Raw genomic sequence first — 12,088 nt, forward strand, 5'->3', positions numbered from 1 at the left:
GTTGAGTATATATACTTGAGTATATATAAATATGTACACATCTGTATATATTTATATGTCGAGTATATAAATATTTGACATATAAACATATAATACTCAACATATATATATGTATATACATAAATATGTATATATTTATATGTTGAGTATTTCTTTTCCAAAATGCTTGGGACCAGAAGTGTTTTAGATTTTGGATTTTTTTATATTTTGGAATATTTGCATATATATAATGAGATATATTGGGGATAGGACCCAAGCCTAAATAGGAAATTTATTTATGTTTTATATATACTTTATACACTTAAACTGAAGGTAACTTTGTATAACATTTTAAATAATCTTGTGCATGAAACGCAGTTTGTGTGCACTGAAGCATCAGAAAGCAAAGGTGTCACTCTCTCATCCACTCATCCATGTGGACAACCTGTGATTGTATGGCATCACCATCATTCTGACTGAATTTACATGCTACCAACAGCAAACATTTTTTACACTGTTCACGCTTAAGTACTTAACAGTAAAAAATATGGCATATTTTTAATATAGTGAAAAAATAATATGTTGAGGATAAGTAAGTAGCATGGTAACATCGCCAGAATACCTGTGTTAGCTGTCCAACAACAAACAACACCAGGCTTTCCATCACCACCTGCGATACTGTATGTGGATTAAAAGGTTACCGTAAACTGGATTTTATTTTTGTAGATGAAAAAGAAACATCAGAAGCAGTTGAGCAACTAGGAAATGAGTCTTCTAAGAATCAGAAGTAATTCCCTGGATACTTTTAAAATGTTTCCTCTGGAGTCATGTCTTATTAATGGTTTTTGTCTTAGGGATTCCTTTTGACTTCATAAACTGACATGATTTCTTGTTCTATTATAAATGTATGCTGTTCTAGTTTTTCAATAAGCCCATCACACATTTTCACCATGTCATCTATAGGCATTTTTTCTGCAGCATTAACAACATCTTCATCGTTACTACTATCAGAATCACCTTGATTCAGAACCATTTCAACTATTTCACCATCTGTCAATGAGTAAACAATTGAGCATCATTATCAATGTTAATAATTTCTTTGATATCCACTTATTCCAGCTTACTGATGGACTCTGAAAGTATATTTTTTGCATATGTAAGGAGGGCAGACTTTTTTCCTCACTTGACAGATGTAATCCTTCGAAGTCACAATCTTGTTCATCATCATCACTAAGCATAGTCACAGGCCAGGGTTGTGCCAGGCATGCACACTGTGTCTTTAGTCCCTGTGTTCCAAGCATTGGCAACAGAATATACACCATCTTTCATGTTAAACTCCTTTTGAAAACCTTCCACACCAACGCCTCTGTTCACAGTTGCTGGCACGCTATTCAAGAAAGTGTTTTTATATTTACACTTCATTGATCTAAGGATACCCTAGTCACATGGCTAAATTAATGAAGTCACATTTGGGGGAAAGTACATGGCATAAACTTTTTTTTATGATAATTCCAGCTGGAGGATGAGCAGGACAATTTTCAAAGTATAACAAAATCTCGCAGTTGTTACCCAGTCCTTCCCTGTAGTGAGCACATCCCGCTGGTACAAATTGTTTGTGAAACCAATTAGAAAAGATGTCCCTGGTGATCCATGCCTTTTAGTTAGCATAATAATGGACTGGTAAAAAAAAAATCGTACCTTGAAAACAGCAAGGACGCAATTACCTATCACAGTAAGTTTACAAGTATATGTGCCTGCTGCATTAACACATCCCAGCTCAGTTATTCTGTCTTTGGCATCCTTAATTTCTATAGGGGCTGTTTCTTCAACTATAGTCAGTATCTTTCTGGGGCAATAACACCAAAATAGTGATGCTTCATTAGTATTATAGACTTAATCTGTCTTCAGAATTTCATTAGGGATGATCTTGGCAACTCATCAATGAATTTCTCCACTGTTTCATAATCAGCAGATGTTTTTTCACCACAAATCTTTAAAATTTAATTCTATGTCTTTTTAAAAATTTCTGCAATCAGCCTGTTGAATATAGTTCCCTTCAATGTTCAGTTCATTCTAATAGATCTTGCTTGTTTTATGATCAGTATACCCTTAAGTGGTATGTGTTCATCATGACACTGATGGAGTCACTCTTTTAATACACAATCAAAATCTTCATTTTTTTAGCTTTATGCAGTGTTTTTCTATTTTTCATTCACTTCTGCTAATCACTTGCAGCATAAAACCTCAACAGTTTATCATTCTGTTTCTTCAGGTAACATACGGTTGTCATTCCAACACTACACTCTTCTGTGTCTCACATTTATATTACTGTCCACTTTCTCCAACAGCTTGACTCTCTGTGCTACAGGTAAACATAAATCCTTCCTCATTTTCTCATCACTGTTAACCATAGGGGTATCTACAGGCTTATTTCAACATTTTAAACAATATCCTTCTACTAAAGAACAGAGAGTAAGCAAGAAACACAGTGAGTAACGAACATAGGTCTTGGACCCATGTGAGGCATCTTAGGGAACCTGCCATTGGTGCATCCAGCCTGCACATGTGCCATTTTATTATTCTTTGTAGCGTACTTGTGTAGAGGAATCAGGGAGGGCATAGAAAAATATATCACAGCTGAAGACGGCTGAGAGGGTCTTTTTTCCTTTGGGGATGCTGAGGAAACTGTGTACACTGTGTATTGTACACCTGTATTCTGACTGTGACCTATCACATGAAGTCAGGTCTGGAATTTTCCACTTGCAGCGTCATGTCAGCCCTCAAAAAGTCTCAGAGTTTGGAGCATTTCAGACTTCAAATTTTTGGATTAGGGATGTTAAAATATGTATAAATATTCAGGTATTTTTAGGAATCAGTCAAGCATATATCGAAACACATTTAATAATGAGTTCTAATGATCTATCCACTTGAAGCTTCCAAAGTTATCTCAATGCTTGCATTATTTTATTCACTTATTATTTATGGGGCTCTTAGGTCTTAGGCATAGTATGAAGCTTTAAAGAAACAAGTAAAAAATGTGTTGTTCCTGTCCTCAGGGATTTCACTTGCCATTTAATAGTATCTTTAAATACAAATCTCTGCTTTTCTCTTTGTCATTTTAATATAATTTGTAACACATTTTCAGTTTACTGGGACTTGCATTCTTTGCAATATATTAGACTAATTTGATACTCTGAACAAACTTTCTGATGAAAATAGCTAAAACATTATGTATAAGTGTGTGTGTGTGCGCACGTGTGTGTGTGTTTTAGACAGCGTCTCACTCTGTCACCCAGGCTGGAGTGCAGTGGTGCAATCTCAGCTCACTGCAGCCTCCACCTCCCAGGTTCAAGGGATCCTCCCACCTCAGCCTCCCAGTAGCTGGGACTACAGGTGGGTGCCACCTCGACCAGCTAGAGACAGGGTTTTGCCATGTTGCCCAGGCTGGTCTCGGACTCCTAGGCTCAAGCCATCCACCTGCTTCGGCCTCCCAAAGTGCTGGGGTTATAGGTGTGAGCCTGATCTGTATTTGTATATTTAGAATGTTTTAAGTACATCACTAATCTGGCAAAAAAGCATTGATATGTCAGAGCCAAAACAAAGTGATATTGGAAGATGAGAGGCAAGCAAGTGCAGAAGCCAGCTTTAACCCTGAGGGAATCCACTGAACCCTGGCAAACTTGAACATATAGAAGACTATGTATGGCACATAAGAAAGCAGACAAAACCTACAGCACATGCAAAGTACAAAGTCCAATGGTAGTCTCCCATGTAAGGCTGAGGCCCTCTGGGGATATAATTTCCTCGCAGAAGTGGACAGGAAGGAGACTTCTCTTTTCACTTTTGCACTGGGTGGAGGAGAAAGAAAATCTCTTTAAGGAATTTGGAACTATAATCTTGACCCAAGTTCGAACTTTCTGTGTGGTCAAAAAAAAAATTCCAATGGAAATTTTAATATAACGTGGTCCTGGATTTTAGTGCCTATGCCCAGGTGATATGAAGTCATTTAAAATCTTCCCAGAAAAAAAATTCAATTTCAACATGACCTAAAAGAATTCTATCAGGTAACAATCCAAGGGATATGAGCTAATAGCCAATAATTGCAAATACACAAGCAAACAAAGAACCATGAGTAAGAACCAGCAGAAATAACATTGCAGAATCAGATAAACAAAAAACTCTAACTATTGGAATTATCAGATGCTAAACATAAACTAAGAATGTCTGATATGCTTGAAGGAGAGAGGTTTAAAAATATAAGCACGAAACAAGACTGTAAAAAGGATCTGAAGAGAAATAACTTGAAAATTAAAGTGACAACAAAGTAAGTGAAATTAAACATTAAATGAATTAAATAGCAGATTAGAAAGAGGTGAAGAGAGACTTGATGAAAGGATGATCAGATCAAAGAAATTATCCAGAATGTTTCTGAAAGATACATATTGAAAATATGAAAGAAAGATTAATAAAATTAGAGGGCAGAATGAGAAGGTCCAACATACTCTAATCAGAATTCCAGAAGGAAATAACAATGAGAATGAGGAAGAAACAATATTTGAAGGGATTATAATGAAGAATTTTCCAGAAAGATGCCCACTCAGACTCAAACAGTATAAACAATAATAAATCTATATCTAGAAATATAATCATAAAATTTTAGGGCACTGAAGACAAAGGTGAGGTTTAAAAAGCAGCCTGTAAGAAAAGTTTAACTTGGATTTGGTATGTCACCTCAAAATAAACTGATAGTAAATCAAAGTTTTTCCCCAAAAAATGTTATTTTAGTAGATTTTAGTAAAGTTTTTGAATAAATGAATGAACTGTAGCAACAGATTGAAGATTCCAAAATCTGTGTTTTTAAATATCAGGTATGCAAACAAAATGAAATGCATTCTTAATGAAATTCCTGATAGCAGCATTTGACATGTTATTCACTTTGAAAATTGGATAGGAAGAAAAGCTATGTTGCTGAAATTTTGATCATGCCTGTATTGTTATAATAGATCCATAGCTAGCCTCTCAGGCTTTAAGTTCTGCGCAGTGCTACCAGAATAATTTACCCTAATTATTACTTTTGTCTTGTTGCATGGCTGATTAGATACTTTCAAAGATTATGGACTTCTGAACACATCACATCAAAACACCTCCCAGAGCTATGGAACAGCAGTACTGATTAGTGGCTGCACCCCAGAGTTGGTTGGATGTGGGTATAATTTTACACATACATGACCTGGAAAAGTTCATAATGTATTTTTAATCCTAACTTTTCTCATCTGCAAAATGGAAATAATAATAGCATTTAAAATCTGTTTTAAGGATTAAAAAATATAATGTATATATCAAGTGCTTTGCACAGCACTGGCTCGGAATAAGTTATCACTGAAGTTGGCTATTGCTATTAGATAATCATGCTAATATTAGACAATGAGTCTAAGAATCATTTTTTTTCTTCTGCTGTCAGCCCACATCTTTCTTTTTCTTAGACCTTGCTGAGGTCCCACAGCATCAGCCATCATGCTGAGACCAGCTGGTCATGGAGACCCTAACCCAGCGGTGCTAGAGGAATTAAAGACACACACACAGAAATATGGAGTGTGGAGTGGGAAATCAGGGGTCTCAGAGCCTTCAGAGCTGAGAGCCTTGAACAGAGATTTACCCACATATTTATTGACAGCAAGCCAGTCATAAGATTTACTAAAAGTATTCCTTATGGGAAATAAAGGGATGAGTCGAAATAAAGGGATGGGTCCGGCTAGTTATCTACAACATGAACATGTCCTTAAGGCACAGATCACTCATCCTATTGTTTGTGGTTTAAGAACGCCTTAAGAGGTTTTCCGCCCTTGGTGGGGCCAGGTGTTCCTTGCCCTCAGTAAACCCACAACCTTCCAGCGTGGGCATCAAGGCCATCACGAGCATGTCACAATGTGGCAGAGATTTTGTTTATGGCCAGTTTTGGGGCCAGTTTATGGCCAGATTTGGGGGCCTGTTCCCAACGGCATCACCTAGAAATCTGTCAGAAATATAAATTCTTGGACGTCATCCTAGACCTACTAAATCAGAAAATCTGGAAGTGAGGGCCAGCAGTCCGAATTTTAACAAGAGCTCCAGGTAATCCTGATGCACATGAGTACCACTGTTCCAACCACTGTACCTATAGCTCAGCTGTTCTCAGTGAGGAGCTTTTGTAAACATGTAGAGAAGCTTTTGGTAGTCAACAAGCTTGATGATTCCTACTGGCAATTACTGGGGGTAGGGATGCTAAAGGTCCACAAACATCCTAAACCTCCACCTTCCTCTGCACCTATTGAAATTCTGCATAATTTCTGAGGCTTGGCTCCTTCGTATTTCATCTTCTTTATCCATTTTAGCCCAGACCATTATCTCTCTTAGGACATAGCTACATGTATTATGTATAGTTAATATTATCTCATTTGCAATATTCTCAAAGAAGAAATCTATTACTTCTTTTTAGGTAGGCAGCATTAGTTTATTGTTTATTGGGCTGAGAACATAGACTAGGGAGCCAGAGTGCCTGGATATGAATCCTAGCTCCGTGACTCCTTCAGCATGTAACCTTGGGTTTTGCTACTTACCCCCTCTAAGCCTTATCTTTCTCATCTGTATAATGGGATCATAAGAGTATACACAGCAAAGGGTTGTTTTGAGGATTAAGCCTTTAGAACAGTGCTTGGCACAAAGTAAGCACTATACACGTGTTGGCTGTTATTATTCTTTCTACCCCTAAGCACATAATGTGAGGAATTTACTATTAATACATGCCTCATACATTTCACTGATTGGTCAAAGAATCTCCGAATTTATTCCCAATTCAACTTTCAAATGTTCATTAGACAACTCAAGGAAGTCATAATCACCAACTTGAAATTCAAAAAGCACTGCTCTATAGAAGGAAAAATTGGCTTATTTGTTATTGTTTCAGAACATAAGGTTTGAAACTAAAGTTTTATAAAGGGCAACAGAGCGCATTTGCCCTGTGTGTCCCTGCTGTTATCTCTTCCTCCTGTTCCTGCAACAGTGGAGGTCAAGGACTTGGAAATTTGGGATCCCAGCCATCTCTTTCAATTTCTTTCTACTTGAGAGATATAAATGAGAACAATCATATTTCCAGAGCCTCTGAGATTCTTTCTATTTGATTCATGTTCTTCTTAAAGGTTTTGCTCAAAAAGAGCCTTGTTTCCTGCCAATTTCTGATGGCTGCCCTCCATTACCTGCCCTTTTGTTTCCCAGAAGCCCATAGGCCATTAGCCTAAGTATGCATCACTGGCAGGGGCCCTACATTTGGCGGCACTAAGCACAGCATGGGCAGATGAAATGCACCTTGGAGGCTGCCCATCCAAACATGGACAACATCCAAGGCTTGAGGTGATGACATAGCCTGAGGTGGAACGAGTACATAGGGCTCTCAACAGTTATGTAATAAGGGCAGGAGGAGGAGGTGGCACATCAAAGTAAAAATGAAACATCGCACAAGTAGGCTTTGGTTTCGTGAGGAAGCCTGAGAGTAAGAAAGGTGATTTAGGCTTTATATTGCATGTGATGTTGCACCAGCAAAGGTGGCCAAAAACCAATGAGGAAGGAAAATACTGGTCTTACAGCTCTTACCAATGGCATGAAGGAAAAGAACAGAAGACTATGCCTTTTATCTATTATCTGTGAGACTCCCTAAAATTAAATTCTTACTTCACTAGGTAGTCATTTCAAGCAGCAAATTAGTTCATAAAGTAATCTGATAAATAAACATCGTGGAAAACATTTATGCCAACGGCCAACATGTATTAAGCTATGGTACCAGGACAGAAAATTCTAGAAATGTTTATTTATCTGTTGATTTTGTAGCTAAAAGGAAGAGAGAGAGGAGGAAGGATTACAACTTTGTCTCAGCCAAGACCTTCCTTGGCAGGACTGTCAGGCCTACAGGCATGTCCTTAGTTTGGCTAGTTCGTGGCTTCCATTCGATCAGTTCATCCAGGAGAGCTCTGACTGGTGAATGGAGTTGTACTGCTGAAGCTCACAAGAGAGAGATGAACAAAATCAGCGTATTTTTAAAATTAGTTTAAGCTTAGAGATAAAAATGCCAAAGAGATTGATAATCACATGAGCTGATGGTATCATTTTTCTACCCAATCACAAAAATAGACAAAAAAAAAATACCCTTTCACAAGGAAAACATGAAAATGGCTAATAATTGTATGAAAACATGCTGAATCTCAATTATCATCTGAGAAATGCAAACAAAACCCACAATGCCGTAAGACTACATATGTACCCGAATGGCCAAATTTTTGAAAACAACAAAAATAGACAACACCAAGTAATTGGCAATGTGGCAATGATGGATCAGTGGACCCAAATACTGCTCCTGGAAATAAAATTGTTAGGACAACTTTGGAAAACCTTGACAGTGTCTACTAAAGCTGGAAATACATGGACTCAAATCTCAGCAACTTTGTTTTGATGTGTGTATATATGCAACAGATTTGAACCAAAAAACATGTACATAAATCTTCATAGCAGCATTATTCATAATAGCTAAAATTTGAAAACAATTCAAATGTTTCTCAAGAGAAGAAGGGATAAATATATAGTGGTATGACTATGGTAGAATAGTATGAAGGAATGAAAATGAACAAACCCATTACAACATACAGCACAAGGAATGACCCTCACAGACACAAAAGAGTCTGTACCACACATTTACATTCACTTCAAGTCTAAAAACAGGCAAAACTATGGTATTAGAAGTCTGAACAGTGGTTATCCTTGGTTGAAAAATAATAGCAGTTAAAAGGAGAGGATCTTAGATGCTAGTAATGTCCTTTTTCTTGAATTGAATGTGACATGTATTCATAAAAATTAGTCAAGCTGCACACTTGAGATTTATGCATATTTCTATTTGTATGCTACACATTACTGTTTCTCAACTAGGATTGATTTTGCCTCCCAGAGGACATTTGGCTATTTCTGGAGACATTTTTGAATCTCACAACTAGACGGTGTACTGGCATCTAGTAGACAGAGACCGTCCTGTAATACATAGCACAACCACACAACCTCCTATGACAAAGGATTATCTACATATCAATAAAAGTAGTGTGCAAAATAAATAGCAGCAACAGAATAATAATAATGTGTACAGCTTACACAACACTAATGTAAGATGTTCCTGATAAAAGCCGAGGTGCACTTATACTGTGTTCACTCGTGCTACACAAGTCAGCAGTCCATGACGATATGTGGTAAGCCTATAACTACTGCATGCAAAGTTCTATGCAACTGTGGAAAAACCCCATACTTAATGAAGGAATAAGGGCTTAAGCCCAGGATAAATAAATGTATTTTCATTGTAACCCAATGAGTGCCCATAAATTAATGTCTGAGAGGGAAGCAACTAGATATTTTGTTGACTTTTAAAACTCCAATATGTTGCACAGTTACTACACAGAGTAAGCACTACTTGTTGAATTTATGAATCAATAGTTCTCCCCAAGGCCGTACCAACCATACACATCATTCTGTAATGCAATAGCCTTGCACATCTACGTCTTTCCAACTTCCCAAGCTCCAAATTTACCTGCCCTGCATCCTATCGGGTAGCCATCTAATTTTTCTGACACATTAATAAATACCAAGGTTTTAACTGTGGCAGGAGGTTTATATGCTACCAAGTTTCATAGTTGAATTTTGAAAGGGTCAACTGAAGACACAGTTTTCTAACCCAAAGAAGTAATGCTAGAAATTCTATGTACTTGTGGCAGGCCTACAAGGGAGAAATATAAAAAAGGGCAAGGAGAATTTTCAGTGACACTCAAATCAAACACTGAAAAGGGTTGCCTTTGATGAGAAGTCACATTACTATGGCACTTACAACAGCAGGAAAGAATTTCAATGAGAGTATTTATGAAAACATATCACACATTCATAGGCTCTTCACACATACAAAGACATTGATATACATTTAGGTTAAAGAATGTGGAAGCAGGGGTACTAACACTGAAATGTTTAGAGATTGTTTTGACATTTCACATGTGGTAGATACAATAGTACCCTCCACCTCCAAAAGATGGCTGATGTCTGTGCTATAATTTCTGAAACATGTCAGTATGGAGGGTTAGAAGGAAAGTGGTAATTAAAGTTGCAGAAGGAATTAAGGTTGCTAATCAGCTGACTTTAAAATAGTGGCATTATCCTAGATTATCTAGGCAAACCCAATGTAATCACAAGAGTCCTTAAAAGGAGAAGAGGAAGGTAGAAGAGAACAAGAGAGACAGCAACATTAGAAGGATTCAGCCCAACATTGCTGGTTTTGAAGGTGGAGAAAGAGGGTCATGAGCCAAGGACTATGGGAAGCCTCTAGAAGACAGAAAAGACAAGAAAATGAATTTGCCCTTTGGAGCCTCCAAAAGGAACACAGTCTTGCTAGCATCTTGCTTTTAGCCTAATGAGACCTATTTTGGATTTCAGACCTTCAGAACTGTTAGATAATAAATATGTTATTTTAAGCCACTAAATTTGTAGTAATTTGTAACAAGAGCAATAGTAACTTATGCACTATATTGATGTATTGAGAAAAGGCCATGAGTCACTCAAGCAACTGACAATATAATTTATATTGATTTCTAAGTATAATTAAAGGGAACATATATACGTCCAAAACTACACATGCACACACACCCTTGTAATTTTTAGTCACTTCCTCATGGCATTCCTCTTCTCATTTGATCTTGTTATCAGAATTCAAGGATAAACCTGGGCCACAAGGGATTGCTTGCAGTTACCAAGAGTTAATTGAGAGATACCAGAAAGCCCACACAGGTTTTATCTACATTTCCTGGGATTAAAGTCAAATTGGGCAAATGGAGAGAGAAAAGCGTGTTTACTCTCTGGCAAAGGGGATAGCTTCAGAAGAAAGTTGTCCATTTGCTGACAAAGTTGGTAATTTGCAGATTTGCAAAACTAGGACACAAAATACACACAGGTGCAAATAAATATCTGTAAACCAAAAAAGTTAAACAAGTAATTTGAGATGGCTGGGAGAGAGCCAATTAATTAATTCCATCTCCAGGAATATTGCAAAGCCAATCTATGATCCAGGTTAAAAAGCAAAATCACACACTGGCAACAAAGGGGTGGCTTAGGAAGGCAGAAATGCCTACAGTCTTCATCAGCCCCATAACCCAAATCAACTCTAAATAAACATCTAACTCAAGTAAAAACATGATTACTATGTAAACACAGCTTCAAGCTACTGCCAAATAAATACACTTTCTGCATAAAGCAGTATGCCTTTCCCCAAAATCAGCTTCGGAGTAGTACTCTACCCACCCCCGATTCCCACTAGATCATAGCCCCCAAGCCCTTCATAAATGGAAATTCTGGAGGTGCCAAAGCTCTCCAGAATTTCAAGGATAGTTTTATCTCTTGTGAATAAAGTAAAAGAAAGAAACAAGTAGTACATTGAAGCAACAGTGGGATGCCAAGAACTTGAAAAAAAAATTAACAAAATTACTCCTATAGTTTGAATGTGTCCCCCAAAAGCATGTGTTGGAAACTTAATCCCCAATTCAACAGTGCTGGGAGATGGGGCCTAACGGGAGTTGATTAGGCCATGAGGGCACAGTGAATGGATTAATACTGTTATTGCAGGAGTGGGTTCATTATAAAAGGGAGAGTTTGAGTCCTTTTTGCTTTCTCTCTCTCTTTCTCTCTCAGCCCTTCTGCCTTTTACCGTGGGATGATACAGCAAGAAGGTCCTCACAAGGTGCTGGCCACTTGATCTTGGGCTTTCCAGCCTCCAGAATTGTAAGCAATACAATTCTGCTTATTATAAATCACCCAGTCCCAGGTATTCTGTTATAACAGCAAACATGAACCTTCTGAGAGAAAAATAAAATGAACACACTGTCTCAAAGCTGGTTTATATAAGTTTGCTTTAAAAACTAAGACACAGGCTGGCAAGCCCTAGTTATAAGCAGATTTAGAGTATAAGCATATTCAGAGAAACATACACCAATCAGAAAGGGACTGTTCAGAAAAGAAAATATTTTAAAAAAAAGATGACACAGAAGCAAATTTGGCTGTGCTCACT

The sequence above is a fragment of the Gorilla gorilla genome, chromosome 9 (assembly GCF_029281585.2).
Source record: "Gorilla gorilla gorilla isolate KB3781 chromosome 9, NHGRI_mGorGor1-v2.1_pri, whole genome shotgun sequence".
Lineage (NCBI taxonomy): Eukaryota > Metazoa > Chordata > Mammalia > Primates > Hominidae > Gorilla > Gorilla gorilla.